The sequence below is a fragment of the Mobula hypostoma genome, chromosome 2 (assembly GCF_963921235.1).
Source record: "Mobula hypostoma chromosome 2, sMobHyp1.1, whole genome shotgun sequence".
NCBI lineage: Eukaryota > Metazoa > Chordata > Chondrichthyes > Myliobatiformes > Myliobatidae > Mobula > Mobula hypostoma.
Window position 1 is genome coordinate 149,218,823 of NC_086098.1, and position 17,537 is coordinate 149,236,359.

Genomic DNA, 17,537 nt, shown 5'->3' on the forward strand with positions numbered 1-17,537 from the left:
ATTCATCAGTCACCCCTCGTACTCATCTTTGGAGACTGAACTGAGGGACATAACAAAAGAGTGGAATCTGCCTTGGAAAAACTTAAACAGGCTGGAATCACCCAGGACAAAAAGAAACATAAATTTTCAATGTTGGAGGTGAGGTTCTTAGGCCACCAACGGTCCTCAGAGCGAGTGCAACCAGATTCAGACAAACTGACAGATAACCTACAAATATATCAGAGATCCACAGCTTCCTTGGCATGGTAAACCAGTTGGAAAATTTCATTCCAGACTTGTCAGAGAAAACAAAGCCTCTCTCAGAGAAACGTTTGGAACTGGGACGCACCATGGGAGATGTCATTCTCATCACTTAAAGCAGAGCTTATCTCTCTGTCAACGTCGGTATTCTTTGATCCGAACAAAGCAACCAAGGTCTCCGCAGACACCTCTTCCTCTGGCCTAGGGGCAGTGCTCATGTAAGACAGCAATGGTGTTTGGGTACTGGTGGCATATGCATCAAGAGCACTGACTTCTACTGAACAGTGTTATGACAAATCAAAAAGGAGATGCTGTCTCTCCTGTGGGCTTGTGAATGCTTCACCTGCTATTTGATAGGCACTAAATTCCTACTTGAAACAGACCACAAGCCACTTGTCAGCCTCTTCAGCTTGAAATACTTGAATGACTTACCTCCACGTTTGCGAAGATTCAGAGTAAGGCTTATGCGATATTATTATGACATTGAACATGTCCCCTGCAGATCTTTCACCACACTAAACACTCTGTTGAGGATGCCATGCAAAAGTGAGTGGACGGAATTTGACTCCACCCTCATGGAAGATACCAACATCTACTTAGCTCAGGTGCATGAAAGCTTTCCGATATCACAGAATAATCTGGACAAAATTCACGCTGAGTTGAAAAAGGACCAAATTTGCAGCAAAGTCAAGCAATACTGTAAGCATGGATGGCTAGCTGTTCCAAAAGGAGCTCATGAACTCAGACCTTACTGGCTTGAAAGAGACACACTCACCATTCTTGATGGTTTGTTACTAGTCATCCAGCCTGAGCATTCCTGACTCCATGCATGCCAAAATCTTCAGTCAAATCCACCAAGGACACCAACGCAACAAAAAATGTCACCTAAAAGCAAGGCAGTCCTTGTAAAGCAATGCGAAGCATTCAGAAAACTGCACAAAAATCATGCTGAACCTTTCTGTCCCACAGAATTCCCAGGTTTTTCATGGCAAATGGCAGGCACAGACATTTATAAGCTGGAAAGAAACAAATATCTTCTCACTGTGAATTACAACTCACGGAATGTCGAGATGTCCAAGCTGTCCTCTACCTCCTCAGCAGCCATTACACAGCACCCGAAAGCTGTTTCCACTCACCATGGAATACCAGAGACACTTGTGTCAGACAGTCGTCCGCAATTCAGCTGCTCAGAATTCAAAACCTTTGCCAGGGACAATGAGTTCAAAGACCAGGCAAGCGGCCCACAGTTCACACAGGCAAATGGAGAAGTGGAAAGAGCAGTGCAAACTGTTAAGAGTCTCTTACTGAAGGCAAAAGACCTGATGGACTTTAGCCTGTCAATGAGCTGGACAACAAGGTTACCCACCTTCCCTTCCCTTCTCCAAGCTCATTTACTGGACTTAGACAAATTGAGAACCTTTGAGACAACACAGAAAAGGAAGAGCATGTATGATCTCAGACACAGAGCAAAGTGTATGCCTCCGTTCAGGAGTGGTGAAGCTGTCTGCGTTTCAGACCAACTCACCAAAGGGCCAACAGTCCGGCAGCACGCACCATGATCGGTTGTGATCAGAACATCACGTGGTGAAATGAGGATGAAGAGGGGTGTCCTCCTGCACCTTCAAAGTCCATGAGAAGAAGAGAAAGAAATAGAGTGACGTGATCCTTATGACAAGGACCATTTACCTGAGGTGGACGCACAAGTTCAAGAATCTCCATCCACTCCAACGCTTCCAGGAACCTATACCAGAATGGGTCATTTATCTGTCCCACCACAGTGATATACTGTACTCCGTAGCCAATAGCTTAGGGCAAGTGACCAAAGAGATCAGAATACTTTTCCCACTTTAGCAGAGTGTGCAGGTAGTTCACCCTGATCTCCATTAGATTTAGTGTCTTTTAAAAAAAGAGTTCTATTGTTCAAAACGTTTCACAAAACGAGACTCTTAAGAATAAGGAATTGGTGAAAAAAAATGAGGAAAACAAGTGAAAGTGAGAGACCATTAAAACCACACAGAAAGACAGTCCTAATTTGGCGATTTGTTTTTATGTTTGTGTAGTAAGCAATAGTTAAGTGCAATGGGTAAAGTGAACTGAGTAGCTCAATTTCTGTAACTATAATTTCAATGCAGCTCCATGGAGAAGAGGTACATCCCTAGCTTTTCTTTTTTTTCCAAGAAGAGGAGATATCATGGTAGTTAATAGTATTATCTCTATGCCACTCAGTTAGCCATTCCCACATGGGAGGAGTTCACATACTGTACAAGGAGGACTATCAATAAAGTTTAGTTGGGTATCATGCATGCTGGCACCCTGGTGTGCTCTGCACTCTCCCTCAATAATGAATACACCAAGGGCCTGGACTGTGAGTAGTTTCTGCTTTGAGGCTTTTCACACAGAGAGTATGTGGAACATCCTTCCAGGGGTGATAGAGGGAAATACATTAGGGACATTGAAGAATCTCTTTAAAAGGCACGTGGATAATAGAAACATAGAGGGTTATGGAGAAGGAAAGGATTAGATTGATCTTTGAGTAGGTTAAGAGGTCAGCACATTAATGGGCTAAAGGATCTGTACCGTGCTGTAGTGTTCTATGTTCTATATTAGTGTTCACATCTCCAGCATCATTTACTAAACCACTCCCTAATGTCTATAGCAGTCAGCATATATAAAGGATAAAAGGTACGTTGCTATAGAATAAACATATTGAGATTTACATTCAAGTTGATGAATATTAATTACATAACTGCCTAAATGCTTACACCTACCTGTTCTCTGTTTTATTCGAGATAGCTGTTTTTATTTTGAATAAAGTTTGGAATGTAATCTACAGATGATGAAAAATATGAACTAACAACTTTCCATCAGGCTATGCACAGACTTAGGGAACTGCAGAATTACAGCAAAAGTCACAGTTGAGCATACTATGGAAAGGAATATTTCAAGAAGGAATTTAGAAACAGCTTCTTCTCCTCTAGCATAGATCTGGGCTTGTACTCGTTGGAATTTAGAAGATTGAGGGGGGATCTGATTGAAACGTATAAGATCCTAAAGGGATTGGACAGGCTAGATGCAGGAAGATTGTTCCCGATGTTGGGGAGGTCTAGAACGAGGGGTCACAGTTTGAGGATAGAGGGGAAGCCTTTTAGGACCGAGGTTAGGAAAAACTTCTTCACACAGAGAGTGGTGAATCTGTGGAATTCTCTGCCACAGCAAACTGTTGAGGCCAGTTCATTAGCTATGTTTAAAAGGAAGTTAGATATGGCCCTTGTGGCTACAGGGGTCAGGGGGTATGGAGGGAAGGCTGGGTTCTGAGTTGGATGATCAGCCATGATCATAATAAATGGCGGTGCAGGCTCGAAGGGCCGAATGGCCTACTCCTGCACCTATTTTCTATGTTTCTATGTTTCTATATCTGAATGGACAATGAGCCCATGAACACCACCACACTATCTTTGCTCTCACTTTGCACTACCTGTTTATTTCTTAGAATATACAATGAACAGTTTATATAAGCATACATACTAGGGTGCCTTAGATTTTCGTGCAGTACTGCAGTCATTTTATGTATTGCACTCTACTGCTGCTGCAAAAAAAGATCATGACATTTGTGAGTGATGATAAACCTGATTCAGATATGTGTCCCTATTGTGGACTGAGACTGGGAAAGGAGCAGGGAGAGGTGAATCATGGTTAGGAAAAGGGATAGGGAGAGGAAAAGGAGCAGGACACACCAGAGTGACATTCTGTAATGGTCCATAAAACAATTGTTTGGAATCAACTAACCTTGCCTGGCTGTCTCAGGGCTGGGTGTGGCTATAACCACACCATCCCATGGACTTCTTTACTGCCAGCTGTCCCACACCACTCCCACTCCCACTCGACCATCGCCATTCCCAACATCCTTTGTTCTTGCCAGATTTACAAACTTGCTGTCCACTCCACGTTGACAAATACAATACTCTGCAAAAGTTATTGTAGCTTATAATATATCTTATGTATTGCACTGTACTGCTGTGCAAACCAACAAATTTCATGATGTGAACTCTATGGTTGCTTTATTAGGCACCTCCTGTATTTGATGTGCATTCATGATTTTCTGCTGCTGTAGCCCATCCACTTCAAGGTTCAATGTGTTGCACATTTAGAGATGCCCTTCTGCACATCACTGCTGTAATGCATGGTTATTTGAGTTACTGTTGCCCTGCTGTCAGCTTGCACTAGTCTGGCCATTCTCCTCTGACTTCTCGTTAACAAAACATTATCACCCACAGAACTGATGCTTGCTGAATACTTTACATTTTTCGCACCATTCTCTGTAAACTCTAGAGATGACTGTGCATGTGAATCCCGTGAGATCTGCAGTTTCTGAGATACTCATATCACCCTGTCTGGCACCAACAAACTTTCCACAGTCAAAATCACTTTGATCACATTTCTCCCCCATTCTAGTGTTTGGTTTGACCAACAACTGAACCTCTTAACCAAGTCTGCATGCTTTTATGCATTGAGCTGCTGCCACAGGATCAACTAATTAGATATTTGCATTAACGTGCAGGTGTACAGGTGTACCTAATAAAGTGGCCACTGGATGGATATGGAATTGCAGCCTGACAGCACTAGAGGGCGCACATACTAGAGCTAGCAACTCACCAGGAATATAGAGACAGCGGAATGCACAAAGAGTGATATATAAAGGCTGGCTGATGAAATCTCAACCTAAAATCCTTTTTGCTTTTGTTTCAATCAATTTATCTATTCCAAACACCTTTATGCACATGGAGATACCTTACCAAGTATTGTTTCAGTATCAAATCACTGAACCAAAATTGTAGTACAGGTTGAGCACACCTTATCCGAAATTCCAAAATCCAAAATCCTCTGAGATCTGAAAATATTTTGATCGTTGAGATGATGTCACAAATGGAAAATTTCACACGGTTCTGAGAAGGTTCCCTGGTGTTGCGTAGGTCACTGCACACCACAGACTGTTCTGACAAGTGACCTCATGTATGTAATGAACCAATGTTAATAAAAATAGAGAAACAAAGTGAAAAATGAAGATCTGAATTGTGTATTGACAGAGTGGATACGTCAGCGTCAGAGTGAACATATGCCACCTAACAGTATGCTGATCATGAAACAAGCAAAGGTCTATCACGACAAACTGAAAATTGAAGGTAATTCAGCAGGATGGTTGCAGAAGTTTTTTTAAAAAGGCACGGCATTAAATTTTAAAGCTTTGTGCTGATTAAATGTCTGCTGCTCATGAAGCAGCAGAGAAATGCATTGATGAGTTTGCCAAGAGCGTCACTGATGAAAATCTAACCCGCTGAATGGCAACATCAGTACATATCGATGATGAACATGTTGTAAGACAGAGACTGCTTCCCAGTAGCTCATAAATTCAGAGTCAGGATTGATGGCAATGCCAAACAGCTACTAGCTCTCTGCCTGGGCAGCTGAGGTAGTGATAGCTTATCTTCCCGATAGTTCAATGTGCCAATGTTTCATGCTCAAAATTATTAAAAACATTATATAAAACTAATTCCGGGGTATATGTATAAGCTGTATATGTAACATAAATAGATTTCATGTTTAGAATTGGGCCCCATCCTCAAGGTATCTCATTAGATATATGCAAATATTCCAAAATCCAGAAAAATCCAAAATCTGAATCTCTTCCAGCCCCAAGCATTTTGGATAAGGGGTGCTCAACCTGTACTTTCCTAATACTTGATAATAGAACAATACGCACAGGAAAGGCCATTCAGCCCACAATGCCGTGCTTCTAATAAAAGGATAACACAAAAGAAACAATAGATTGATCTCAGTGATTAAAACGTTATTACACCAATATGTATTTAACAGGTAGACCAAAATTACCTAACATATCGCCATCATCAGCCCATGTGCCATCAACGACAAATATACAGACAGCTTCCGAAAAAGGGGTATTTGGGTGGAGATCAGGAGGAGGATGGTGCCTAACGGTGATTCCTTTGATTGCATCTTTGGAAACAGCTCTATTTCTATCTTTGATATCTGTTTTTTTCCCTCTCAAGGTTCTTTTGAAGACCTTGACCCAGAGTGCTATACCTGTTAGTCTGTTGGTGTCATCTCCTGGTGTGACCTCCTGTAAATCGGTGAGACCTGATGTAGATTGGGAGACCATTGCGCTGAGCACCTCTGCTCTGTCCACCAGAAAGGGTGGCATTTCCCAGTGGCCACCCATTTTAATTTCACTTCTCATTCTCATTCCGACATGTTAGTCCATGGCCTCCTTTAATGTCACAATGAAGCCACACTCAGGTTGGAGGAGCAGCAGCTTATATTCCACCTTGGTAGCCGCCAACCTGATGGCATTGACATCGATTTCTCAAACTTCCGATAATGATCCACCCCCACCTTCAACATTCTCCATTCCAATTTCCCTCTCTCACCTTATCCCCTTACCTGCCCATCACCTCCCTCATGTGCTCCTCCCCTTCCCTTTCTTCTACCCTCTCCTATCAGATTCCCCCTTCTCCAGCACTTTATCTCTTTCCCCAATCGACTTCCCAGCTCTTTACTTCACCCTTTCCCCTACTCCTGGTTTGACCTATCACCCACTACGTATATTTCTTCCTCCCCTCCCCCCACTTTCTTACTTCGACTTTGCATTTTTTTTCTCCAGTTCTAATGAAGGGTCTTGGCCTAAAAAGCCGACTGCTTACTCTTTTCCATAAATGCTGCCTGACCTGCAGAGCTCCTCCAGTAATTTGTGGGCCAGTAACATCATGAAGGATCCTGCTTATTGCCTGCTTGTCCCACTCCCATCGCGGAGGAAGCTATGTAGCATCCACCCCAGACTCAAAAGCAGATGCTTTCCCCAAGCACTAAGGCTGATCAACACCTCCACCCCCTAACCCACCTCTCCACACCCCCAACTACCACTACTTTATCATTTCCTATTGGTCACCTTATGTACAGGCACTCCTGTGCCTAGTGTCACTTCATGAGCATGCAGTCAATATATATGCATATAAACTATCTTAAAAAATTATAATTATTGTGTTTTTTTAATCTCCTGGGGTTTTTTGCTGCATTGGATCCAGAGTAACAATTATTTTGTTCTCCTTTGCATATGTGTGCTGGAAATGGTATTGAACAATTTTGAATCTCAAGTCTTGCTGTCCTTACATTTAATGTATATCTCATCTTGCATCGTTCAACCTCATTGAAAATGTTTCATAAACACAGTATCTATTGTGATGTATATAAGATCCCACAAAGAACAAACAGGTGAATAGTCAACATAGATCAACTGTTGAGTTTGGAAATGTGCAATGGGATATTTAAACCCAGCTAAACATTAGAAGGATGATAGAACTTTTTGAGAGGTTCTGAGATTTGCATATGAGTATGCAGAAAATGGAGAAATTAGTTCAAAATAAATTTATTATCAAAGTACATATATGTCAACATATACTACTCTGAGATTCATTTTCCTGAGGGTATTCACAGCAAGTACAAAGAAATACAACAGAATCATTGAAAAACCTCAATGATAACAATCTCATCACACCTCTGAACCTCTGGAGTGGCATACAGTCCGGTGACTGTAATATATCTGTCCTGTTGGATGCCATCTACTCAGGTGTGTTCTTCAGTTGATCATCCATTATCTGGTCCACATGACGTCTCCATGTCTGATCTCCAGTATCCATGGTGTACGTGAGTGGTCCAGTTCTTGTCGCTATCCTACTGGATTTATCTTCTCAGTAACTAGGGCTTCCTGTCCAATCTCAAAGTTCCTTGTTGCTTCACTTGGCAACTGGCTGAACTGTTTATTCTGCACTTCCCTCTGCAGACCTGGTCGCAGGAGGTCTATGTGAGTTCTCAGATTCCTACTCATGAACAGCATTGCAGGTGTTTGATTTGTCATGGCAGGAACAGAGTTCTGATACACAAAAAGGAAATTGTCCACCTTGTGCTGTAGAGAAATGTTCTTGCTTGTCCGTTGCTTTAATGGACCTCTTGAAGGTTTGCATAAACCTTTCAGCTGACCCATTTGTTGCTGGGTGGTGAGGAGCTGACTTCAAATGTCTGATGTTATTTTTGTTCATGAACAGTCAGAACTCTTCTGTAGTGTATTGTGGTCCGTTGTCACTCACAATTTGTTCTGGTAAGCCATTTCTGGTGAAGATGGTCCTCAAAGCAGAGACAGTCTTTGCTGAGGTGGTTGACTTTATTGGTATAACCTCCGGCCACTTCAAATGAGCATCCACAGCAATCAGAAACATGAAGTCCATGAATGGCCTAGCAAGGTCAATATGTACTCTTTGCCATGGTAACGAAAGCCATTCTCACAGGTCTAACGGTGCCTGTGGGGGTGCACTTTGAACTTTTTGGCATCCCAAATATCTTTTGGCCGAGTCATCAACCTGTTTATCAATTCATGGCCACCACATGTAACTCTGGGCAAGACTATTCACCTTGCCTGCACCCATGCACATGTTCTAACACTCTGGTGCACAAGTTAGAGGGAACCACAATGCAAGATCCACACATCAGCGTTCTTTGACATACTGACACTTGGTCTCATCTCACGGAGAGCTCACCATGTAAGGTTATTCCTTGTTTCCCTTTGTATTTCTGAATTTGTTATTGGTAACTTGTCCACCAATGCAGTGTGGAACACTTCAGCTGGGTCACAGTATGAAGATTTCTCTTCTTCATTTGCCAATAGTGAAAGACATGACAAGCCATCAGCAATGCTGTGGTGTTTGGTACCCTTGAACTCTATGTCGTAAGTGTGTGCTCCTAGGAAAAATGTTCAGTGTTTTAACCAGGTAGCAGTCATCACTAGAATTCCCTTCTTGGGATTGAAAATGGACACAGGGAGCTGATGATCTGTCACTAGCACAAACTTTTGTCCACAGAGGTAGAGGTGAAACTTCTTTATTCCCCATACTAGACTAAGGGCCTCTGGGTTGATCTGTGCGTAGCTGCATTCTGTGCTCATCAGTGATCTTGAAGCATATGCAATCAGACATTCAGATCGATCTTTCATAATGTGTGACAAAATGGCTCCAATGCCATAAAGGAGCATATTGCACGCAAGTCTGATGGGCAGCGATGGGTCATGATGGGTGACAGTTAATCTGATATTATTAGTCTCCTTATTTCCTTGAATGCTCTTTCGCATCTTTCTGACCATTCCCATTTTGCTTTTGTCTGCAACAGTGCATTCAAAGGATACAGCACTGTCCCAATGTTTGGCAGAAACTGATGGTAATAGTTTACAAGGCCCGAGTGTGACCTAAGTTGTGACATATTTTCTGGTTTGGGTACCTGTAGCACTGTTTAATTTTTCTCTTGTGACTGACGTAAGCCATGCTTGTCAATAACATGTTCACAATATGAGATTTTATTCTGAAAAAACTCAAATTTCTCTCTCTTGCATGCAGACCATACTCACTCAGTCTGGAGGTGCACTTCATCATTTTTGCCTGTACCGATGAAGTCAGCTAGGTAACATTGTGTTCCTGGGATATCTTGGAGCACTTGGTCCATTACTCTTTGCCAAGTTGCTGGAGCTGATGCGACAATAAAGACAAGCCAATTATACTGGAACAGACCCTAGTGAGTGTTGATAGTGAACAACTTCCTGCTTGACTCCTCAATCTCCACTTGCAGATAGGCTTGTGGCAGGTCAATCTTTGAAAACCTCTCCCCACCTGCCAAAGATGCAAGAATATCTACTATTCGTGGCAGGGGATACTGCACAGTACGCAGCACTGTGTTAATGCTCACTTTGAAATCCCCACACATGTGAACGCCTCTGGCCTTCACTTTCTTGGTCACCTGGGCAATGGGCATGACACAATCACTCCACTCAACATTGTAGAAAAATCCAGTTGCTTCCAAGTTCTGCTGTTCAGCATCCACTTTAGGACACAGTGCGTAAGGCACTGGGCGCGCTTTATGCAATCTTGGTGTTGCTGTTTCATTCAGTCCAATTCTGGCCTTCATGCCTTTGAGTTTACCAATACTCTTCTGAAACAGATTCTGATTAGCATTAAGCAGCTGTACCAGTCTCTGGTTAGTGCTACCATTTGGGCTGCCGTTACCTGTTGATGCCACACTGAGAACTTTGATTAAGTGCTAGTGCCCTGCTGCACTCACTGTACCCCATGATTGTGTAGCCAAGTTTCCATCAAACTCAATATATAAGTTTGCTGATGACACAACAATTGTAGGCCATATCTCGGGTAATGATGAGTTTGAGTACAGAGAGGAAATTAAGAACATGGTGGCATTGTGCGAAGACAATAATCTATCCCTCAACGTCAGCAAGTCGAAGGAATTGGTTGTTGACTTCAGAAGGAGTAGCGGACCGCACGACCCAATTTACATCAGTGGTGCGCAAGTGGAACAGATCAAAAGCTTTAAGTTCCTCAAGGTCAGTATCACAAATGACCTGACTTGGTCCAACCAAGCAGAGTTCACTGCCAAGAAGGCCCACCAGTGCCTTTACTTCCTGAGAAAACTAAAGATATTTGGCCTGTCCCCTAAAACCCTCACTAATTTTTATAGATGCACCGTAGAAAGCATTCTTCTAGGGTGCAACACAACCTGGTGTGGAAGTTGTCCTGTCCAAGACCGAAAGAAGCTGCAGAAGATCGTGAACACAGCGCAGCACATCACACAAACCAATCTTCCGTCCTGGACTCATTTTACACCGCACGCTGTCGGAGCAGTGCTGCCAGGATAATCAAGGACATGCCCCACCCAGCCAACACACTTTTTGTCCCTCTTCCATCCGGGAGATGGCTCAAGAGCTTGAAGACTCGTACGGCCAGATTTGGGAACAGCTTCTTTCCAATTGTGATCAGACTGCTGAATGGATCCTGACCCGGATCTGCGCCATAACATCCAAATATCCGGACCTGCCTCTCGTTTTTTTTGCACTACCTTACTTTCCATTTTTCTATTTTCCATTTATGATTTATAATTTAAATTTTTAATATTTACTGATTTTCACTATTTTTAATATTTAATATTTGTAATCCAGGGAGCAGGAAGCGCAGAATCAAATATTGCTGTGATATTCTAGTATCAATTGTTTGGCGACAATAAAGTATAAAGTAAAGTCTAGTTGGATTTTTCTCAACCATTCACGTCCAAAAAGTGCTGCCCCTCAACTTCTCAAGACATAAAGCTCTAATTGCTTCAGTTTTCCTTTGGGAGACACTTTTTCGCCTGTGTAGGTCTATAAGATCACAGAGGTCTTCTCTTATAGTATCTTAGAAAAGAGAACGTTGCAGTCAGCCTTTGGAATTATCGACAAAGCTGACCCCCTAGCCAGCTCCATTTTCAGTTCTACACAGGATACATCTAATGCAATCCAAATGATTTTGTGATATGCTTCAGTTACGCTATACCATTCTAGGCATGACAACTGACCTTTGTCAGACTCTATGTTGTCTGATTCTGTTTTACATTCAGTAACTTTATTTATTTGCTTAGTTTTGTGTTTGAGACTTTTCGCTTTGTTATGCTTTTTATCTGCCTTGCACATTCTCTCGATGTGACCTTGTCTGTGACACTTTCTGCAGACTTTTTTTTGAACCAACAGTTATTTGCAACAAGGGAGAATTTGCCACATCAATAACATCTTTGGCTTTTTGCACCATTCAGGGACATTTTGAGCAATTTCACATTCTAACCTTGTTTTCTGAAGTTCTGCTACATCCTTTGCTGTAGTTTCTAACAATATTGCAATGGTCAATGCTTGTTCTAAGATTAGGTCTGTTTTGGACAGTAGCCTCTTTTGAGTGCTTTGACTGTGTATGCCACATACAAACCTATCCTTTAATGCATCAGGAAGTCTACCTCTAAAGTCACAGTACTGGGAAACTTTGCGCAGTTCAGCAATGTATTCAGAAATGCTTTCATCTTTTGACTGGTTTGTTCTGTAAAAATCTAAATCTCTCAGCTATTACCAGTGGTTTACGGCTCAACTGATTCTGTAAAATTATATTGATTTCATCAAACGTCCTGTTTGTTGGCTTTGCAGGAGTTACTAAGTTGCATAAGAGATTGTACATTCTTAGATCCATTAAGCTATGAAGTGTAGGGGCTTTCTTTTGCTCCTCCACGTTGTTCATGTTACAATGAAGTTCAACCCTCTTGCTATATGATTCTGAGTTTTCATTAATGCTATCAAATTCATCAATTTTCCCACCTGAAGCCATCGCCACATTATTTTCACTTCAAGTTCAGCGTCTCTTTCACTCTATTACTCAAGGGTCCTTCGGCTTTCTTGTGCTGTTTCACTCTTGCAGTTTCATCCCATAACGGTCGGTGCAGTTCATGATATTTTCTGACATTCAGGTTCATACTCTTTGCCAATTTGTTGCATCTGTGCACAGCTACATATCAATTAAATAAAATCATACACAGGGAAGATGGCTTTAACTGGTGTATTCACATCGCAGTGAGAGAGAGAGAGAGAAAGAGAGAACAATGCATATGTGTAGACAACAGATCAATACGTAGTGCTAAGGTGGGCAGAGGGTTGGTCATTGCTGTAAAAGAAATAGATCCATACATTACAAAAGGGATCTGGGAATACAGGTCCATAATTCATTGAAAGTGGCTCTTTAGGGTCATAAAGAAAGCTTTTGGCACAATGGCCTTACATAAATCAATGTATTGAGTACAGAAGATGGGATGTTATGTTGAAGTTGTATAGGGCATTGGTATGACCTAATTGTGTGCCATTTTGGTCACTTGCCTTCAGGAAAGATGTAAACAAGTTTGAAAGAGTACAGGGAAAATTACAGGAATGTTGCTGGATCCGGAGGACCTGAGTTATAAGGAAAGATAGAATAGGTCAGGACTGTATTCTTTAGAATGCAGACGATTGAGAGGAGTTTTGATAGAGGTGTACAAAATAATGAGGGGTGTAGATAGCAAGTAGGCGTTTTCCACCGAGGCTATATGGGACTACAACCAGAAGTCATGGGTTAAGGGTGAAATTTGAGAAGTTTAAGGGGAAAATGAGGGGAAGCTTCTTCACTCAGAAAGTTGTTAGAGTGTGGGGTGAGCTGCCAACACAAGTGGTGCTTGCGAGCTCGATCTCAACATTTAAGAGAAGTTTGGATAGGTACATGGATAGTAGGGATACGGAGGGCAGGTCACCAGGAGTGGGCAGTTTTAATGGGTTTGGCATGGACTAGATGGGCTGAAGGGCCTGTTTTTGTGCTGTACTCTTCTATGACCAATTAACCTACTAATATCTTTAGACTGTTGGACGAGACTGGAAGAGCCAGGAAAAAACCCATGCATTCCATGGGGATGAAATACAGATTCGCTCAGCTGGCATTGGAATTGAGCTCTGAATTCCGACCTCCCGAGCTGAAATACTGTGGCACTAAACATTACACTACCGTGCCATGGTTCACTGATGTGCTGGAGAGAAGATTATTTGCTACCTTCACCCAGTACAGACGACGTATTACCATGGACCCACTCGCACTGAGCCCAAACCCAATTGCAGCCTGTTCTTATCGGCAAGCCACTCAGTTCACAGCCATGGGGGCTGGTGGGATATCCTCATCAGCAGCACCCAAATCGTCAAGTATGAATGAGTAACAAAAAACTCCACAGCAAACATCACTGGATTTCATTCTTTAGTTTACGCACATAACACATACTGAAATGTTATACTGGTTACAAAAAACATGAACAAAAGCGACTCTGCAAATGCAGGAGATGCAGAGAAACCCACGCAAAAACCTGGGCGAACTCAGCAGGTCAGGCAGCATCTATGGTGGGGAATAACCAGTCAACGTTTCGGGCAGAGACCCTTCGTCAATATTGGAAAAAAGGGCAAGAAGCCAAGACTGATGAAGGGTCTCAGTCCGAAATATCGACTGTTTATTCCTCTCCATAGATGCTGCCTGACCTTTAAAAAATCACTTTTTCACCTCCACATTGAAGCGTAAATTCAAGTTAAATGAACTCCAGGCTGCTAACATCTGATAGAACCATAGAACCATAGAAACTACAGCACAGAAACAGGCCCTTTGGCCCTTCTTGGCTGTGCCGAACCATTTTCTGCCTAGTCCCATTGACCTATGCACGGACCATATCCCTCCATACACCTCCCATCCATGTATCCGTCCAATTAATTCTTAAATGTTAAAAAAGAACCCGCATTTACCACCTCGTCTGGCAGCTCATTCCATACTCCCACCACTCTCTGTGTGAAGAAGCCCCCTCTAATGTTTCCTTTAAACTTTTCCCCCCTCACCCTTAACCCATGTCCTCTGGTTTTTTTCTCCCCTTGCCTCAGTGGAAAAAGCCTGCTTGCATTCATTCTATCTATACCCATCATAATTTTATATATCTCTATCAAATCTCCCCTCATTCTTCTACGCTCCAGGGAATAAAGTCCTAACCTATTCAACCTTTCTTTGTAACTGAGTTTCTCAAGTCCCGGCAACATCCTTGTAAACCTTCTCTGCACTCTTTCAACCTTATTTATATCCTTCCTGTAATTTGGTGACCAAAACTGAACACAATACTCCAGATTCGGCCTCACCAATGCCTTATACAACCTCATCATAACATTCTAGCTCTTATACTCAATACTTTGATTAATAAAGGCCAATGTACCAAAAGCTCTCTTTACGACCCTATCTACCTGTGACACCACTTTTAGGGAATTTTGTATCTGTATTCCCAGATCCCTCTGTCCACTGCACTCCTCAGTGCCTTACCATTAACCCTGTATGTTCTACGTTGGTTTGTCCTTCCAACGTGCAATACCTCACACTTGTCAGTATTAAACTCCATCTGCCATTTTTCAGCCCATTTTTCCAGTTGGTCCAAGTCCCTCTGCAGGCTCTGAAAACCTTCCTCACTGTCTACTACACCTCCAATCTTTGTATCATCAGCAAACTTGCTGATCCAATTTACCACATTATCATCCAGATCATTGATATAGATGACAAGTAACAATGGACCCAGCACTGATCCCTGTGGCACACCACTAGTCACAGGCCTCCACTCAGAGAAGCAATTCTCTACCACTACTCTCTGGCTTCTTCCATCGAGCCAATGTCTAATCCAATTTACCACCTCTCCATGTATACCTAGCGACTGAATTTTCCTAACTACCCTCCCATGACCTTGTCAAAGACCTTACTGAAGTCCATGTAGACAATATCCACTGCCTTCCCTTCATCCACTTTCCTGGTAACCTCCTCGAAAAACTCCAACAGATTGGTCAAACATGACCTACCACGCACAAAGCCATGTTGACTCTCCCTAATAAGCCCCTGTCTATCCAAATGCTCGTAGATTCTGTCTCTTAGTACTCCCTCCAATAACTTACCTACTACTGACATTAAACTCACTGGCCTATAATTTCCCGGATTACTTTTCGATCCTTTTTTAAACAACGGAACAACATGAGCCACTCTCCAATCCTCCGGCACTTCACCCGTAGACAGCGACATTTTAAATATTTCTGCCAGGGCCCCCGCAATTTCAACACTAGTCTCCTTCAAGGTCCGAGGGAACACTCTGTCAGGTCCCGGGGATTTATCCACTTTAATTTTCCTCAAGACAGCAAGCACCTCCTCCTTTTCAATCTGTACAGTTTCCATGGTTTCACTACTTGATTCCCTCAATTCCATAGATTTCATGCCTGCTTCCTTAGTAAATACTGATGGAGGAGCAACAGTTCATATTCAGTCTGAGAAGCTTCCAACCTAATGGTATGAACATTGATTTCTCCTTACAATCATTTTATTTTCCCTCCCCCTTCCCTCTTCTTCTATTCCTTTACTCTGACCTTTTACCTCTTCTTCTCACCTGCCTATCACCTCCCCCAGTGCCCCTCCTCCTTCCCTTTCTCATGTGGTCCACTCTCCCCTCTTATCAGATTCCTTCTTCAGCCCTTTATCTTTCCCACCCACTTGGCTTCACCTATCACTTTCAAGCCTGACCTCCTTCCCTTTCCCTCACCTTTCTATTCTGGCGTCTTTCCTCTTCCTTTCCAGTCCTGCTGAAGGGTCTCAGCCTGAAACGTCATTTTCATGGACGCAACTTGACCTGCTGAGATCCTACAGTATTGTGTGTGTGTGTGTTGCTCACATTCATGCCAAATTTGCATGAAGTACTCAGAGGGCTGGTCTGATTGTCCTACGTGCTAAATGATTTGCTGCTTCATCCCTGTGGTCTTCATCTCTGCTACATTTCCAGGACCTTCGTTCTGTCAGCCTGCTCACATCCTGGGAACTGAGGTGGGGGAAGGGGATAGGGGACAGAGACAGTGACAACTAACTGAACGCCTAATGCAAGGTGACATAATTGAATGTGGCCTGGAGCGAAGCAGCTGCCTGCAGCCACTTGTGATTGTAGCTGTCAGGACCTGGAACTTCCTGTCTTCAAAATACATTCCACTAGAGTGGCTGCTCCACTGAAGGTTCCTCCATTACTAATAGATGCATTCTTAAAGTACCAATTCCACTGCACCTTCTCTAGTTAGCAATGTATCGCTGTTGAATATTACACAACTCCAGCAAGTAGTTGGGCAGGTTTTAATTGTCCTTTTAATCGGCAGCAGACAGAAGTGCGATTTCTCCATTAAAGTACAAATCCTTTACTGGATGGAGCTCAAAATGGAAAACTTTGAAAAAGGGTATTGAGTATGTAACAATACCATGTACGTTCATTGATTTCATTAATTTTCTTTACATAGAGATATAGATTGGGACAGGCCCTTCTGCCCTAATGAGCCGCACTGCCCAGCAACCTGCCTATTTAACACTAGCCTAATCACAGGATGATTTACAATAACCAATTAACCTATTAACTGGGTCGTCTTTGGACTGTGAGAAGAAACTGGAGCTTCTTAGGAAACCCACGTGCTCACAGGGACAATGTGCAAACTCCTTCCAGACAGCAGTGGAATTGAACTCCGAACTCTGGAATGCCCCTAGCTAGAATAGTGTCGCACTAACCACTACACCGTCAGGGTGCCAACAATAGGTGGCAAATTTTCCAAATAAACCACATTGGTGCCTCCACAGAAAGGTTAATTATGTCCAGATTATGACTCCCTTTCAAGATCTCTACAAATTATGTTCTCAGGATTATTTTTTTAGTTTGCACAATTTGTTTTCTCTTGCATTGTTGCTTGTTTGTCAGTCTTCGTTTATGTATAACTTTTCATAAATTCAATTGTATTTCTTTACTTTCCTGTACATGCCTGCAAGAAAATGAATCTCGAGGTA